Consider the following 4,016-nt stretch of genomic DNA (forward strand, 5'->3'; position numbering starts at 1 on the left):
GCAAGCGTGTGAGTTTACATTCACGCACATATATAAATGAGCGAGATTTATAAATATATACTCGTCACTCTCTGCAGGAGGCGGCCGAAAATAGATCACTCGTCTCAACAGGAGACCGAAGCACTGCACTAGAGTATAATTCATATAATCACGTCCTATGTCCTTTAGTCATCTCTCCCTCCCTCCCTTGATCCTTCCCCTCCCCTCTCTTTCTCTTTCTCGCTAGCCACCCAAGCAGCTCGCATTATAACGCTAAATTAATAGTTCGCTCCTCCGCCGCAGCAGATATCGGTGGCGGTGCATCAGCGGCTGGGGGGCCAGTCTACTCGCTTCTTTGATGGCGTATTCATATCCCGCCCGCCTGTTATTACACGGTACCCAGAAGCTAAACATGCGGCGGCGTAACAAACGGCGGTGCATGTGTGTCGGCGTAGGTTCACACACACAGCGCACCGAGGCGGCGGCGGCGGCGGCGGCGGCGGCGGTGTCAGCTGTGCGTTGTCGGGCGCGAGCTGTGCAGAGCGGGAGCGGGAGAGGCAGGCACCGCCGCCGCCACCACCGCCGCGGCTACGGTGGGACAGGCAACGCCCGCTTTACGGCCGCTGGTAGCCGCGCGGTTACGCCGCCTCGGGATATGCGGTCTATGAAAAAAAAACTCGCTGTCCGAAATGCTTCCAATAAATGCGGGGTCCGGGCGGTGCGCAGTAGCTTCGATTCGTAACCCCATGCGCTCGTCGGACACCGCGCGGTGTGTGTGTGTGTGTGTGTGTGTGTGCGCGCGCGCGCGCGCGTGTGTGTGTGTGTATGCGTGTGTGCGATGAATACACGTGGCGGATGGTGGCATATGTGTCTGTGATGTGTGGTGGCGGGTAGATTCATGGATAGGAATCAGAGAAAAGGGAACCTGTGTTATGTAGCTGCGGTCTATACGTAGGAAAACTCTCTCAAAAACGAATGGTGCGTATGACGTCACAGTATGTGTGAGGTAATTAATAGATGAAGCCGCGCTGTAAAAGTGGTTTGGTATAAGATGAGGGTCATACACGAATTTTTAGGTTGACGTGAAAAACCGGATGTGAATGATAGATATGGGTATTCCTTCATTGTTTTAGGCTATTTTATTATTTTATTTTTTATAATTTAGGATAAATATGTGATCCTCGTTAGATAAATGTGCTACGTGTTCTCTTAATATCAGCACGATGTCACTCATATACGCTCTAATTTTTTGTTATATTTATTAATTAACCCCAACAAATCGGACCACAAAATAAAAGTCAACCACCAGTTCTCACAGAGGTGACGATATAAATAAATAAATAAATAAATAAATAATATATATATATATATATATATATATATGTTATGTAACATAAGTAAAATAAATAAATAAATATACTTCATAATACATATTTTGTGCGTTTTCTATTTGTAAATATTATCTTCGATAATTTCTATTATTAACTGCAATAAACATTTGTTAGCACACCGTTACAATATATAGCGCGACATTGGTGATAATATTTCAGGCTTATTCTTCACATAAATTAGTGTGTAAGGTTAATGTCATATAGCTTGCTATGCGCCTTCACGTACGTCGTTAAATGTCCTAAATGTCTAGGGGCTAAAGTGTTAACCACGGCTGACAATAACCGGTGTTTTTGATTTTTCACACCCATCCTTGTGAGCTCGTCAGACTTGTTATATTATGAACGTGTTATTGCTAATATCATATTGCAGTCACACGCTTCGTATTGCGATTAGGCAATAAAAGTGTTACGAACAAATTTTTGCAATATATTTTGTCTAGGACTATCATCTGTGAAAAAGTACCGCCTACATACACCGGAAATCTCAAGTTTCATACATATAAATTATAGAGTAAAATACAAGTCATCGATATCTGGCTGTGAATATTGTGCGTCCCGTTTATTGAATCATTCTCAATTTAGTAATCTTTTCAAATGTATGCAGTTAATAACCATTACGTTTTGTTTACTATTAGTATTCAGAATTGTTTGTTTTAAGAGTAGAAAGTCTAAACGTGTAGCGAAATGCTCAACTATTGGCGATCAACTGTACCCACGACATTTGACGAGATTCCAAATTGTCAGAACAAGCAAAATCCTGTGATGTGTGTGTGTGACGTAAACAATAACAGCAATAGATTAACTTTGGTATGCTCCACGTTTGGCTGAACAATTTTTCGACCAGTTATTTCTTAAATGAGCGCATAACGTACTTGACATCCTTTACAATTTAAGCTTTTTCCATGGCTATGCGATGTTTACATTCGTGATTTGGTGAGTGTTACGCGCACACACGTAAATTCACCTTACCTTGAAGTAAAAATTATCACGCTACTGCCGTGACGAATACGAGTAGTTATTTATTATATCTAATGAAAACAATAATAAAACTTGTTGGTGCGAAGATATACAAAGAACGTTGGCGCTAAGTTTGATTTGAACATATAACAGTTATAGGGTACGAAAACGCAACAATGTTCATCAGGTTAGAGTTCGTCACTTTACACGTCCTTCTATGATATCATTTACGTATGCGTGAAAGTGCGAGGGTATCCGACACACACTCATACACGTACACGTACACGTACACGTACACGTACACGCACACATACACACACTTACACACGCGCATGACACACACACACACGCGTGCGCTCGACCAACAACGAACTATTCTAAATGCATAATCGCGACGTTGTTAGGGATACGTCGCGCGGGCAAGTGCAACTAGGTATGGCCGTTCACGAATGGAACTATATAGGGTAACCCATAGGCACACGGTAAGCCTATTTAGTGGCACGATCGCATAGAAGCCAGGCGAGCGCCGAGAAACGCATGCACCAATCGTCAACAACAACGGCTCGCGTAGTGCGCTCATACACCGCGCTGAGAGAGTCTTCGCGGCGCGGTGTGCTTACCGGCTTCAGACTCTGATGCGACATGATATGAGAGGATTAACGTAAGTCAGTGCAAACAGCTAATCGCATGCGTGTTTGTCGGTCGGGTGGGAGGCCGTTGTCGTCCTGTTACGCAGCTTTATGCTCGCGCGGGAGGAGGACGCTGTGAGAGAGGGAGGGAGAGAGCTGTCGGCCTATTGACGTATCGCATGAAGCGGTCAGCTTTCAAGCGAGGGGCACTCTGCGATACGCCGTCGGTTAGTAATAACGCAAACGAGATCAAACGAGATATTTTATGACATGTTTTATAAACGTCGGATATCGTGTTTACGCGGCACCGATCGGCGAGCGGAAAATTCAAAGCATCCGTTGTTTTGTAAACAAATAGCTATTTTGTTTCGTAAATAAATAGAGTGTGATGTAGCAGCCGCTAGCCGCGGGATGTATGCTGCGGCAGACGGATCTGCGAGAGCAAACGACGAAACAAACGCCCATATAAGAACTCCATAAAACTCGGCTTTAATTTCTACGCGGCGTTTTGACGTGGCCGCGTCAAGCATGCAGGGACATGTGTGAAATTTTTCGCGGAGCTGCTGATGCTGCGTGCCATAATGAAAGGTATCGACGCTAAATTAGAATGTCTCGCAAAAACGGCGCGAGGTTTCGACGCTGGTAAAACCCTTGATTAGATATAAACGGTATAAGGCAATTAACAAGCGTGAGCTGATGTTGGGGCGTTAGCTCGCAGACGTCCGATCACACTTCGCAAGGCGGACCTTACACATGTACAATGTCTTTAAAATGCTTAATTCTCACAATGCGTAATCTAACAAGGTAAACAAGTAATTAATACGGATATTATTCAAGCGAAATAAAAGAGCGCGCGTAACGACAAATTCAGCGAATACAGACATTCATTTGTATATTAACAGAGAGTAAACGTGGTATAATTTTTATATGAGTAGTTCAATAAGTATATTAGCGGATACCTGGCTTACTGAACAATACACGAACGATTTGCATAAATATTTTAATATAATGCATAAATAACGATATATATATATATATATATATATATATATATATATAT

This window comes from Priapulus caudatus, unplaced genomic scaffold (genome assembly GCF_000485595.1).
Source record: "Priapulus caudatus unplaced genomic scaffold, Priapulus_caudatus-5.0.1 Scaffold476, whole genome shotgun sequence".
In the NCBI taxonomy this organism is placed as follows: Eukaryota; Metazoa; Priapulida; class Priapulimorpha; order Priapulimorphida; family Priapulidae; genus Priapulus; species Priapulus caudatus.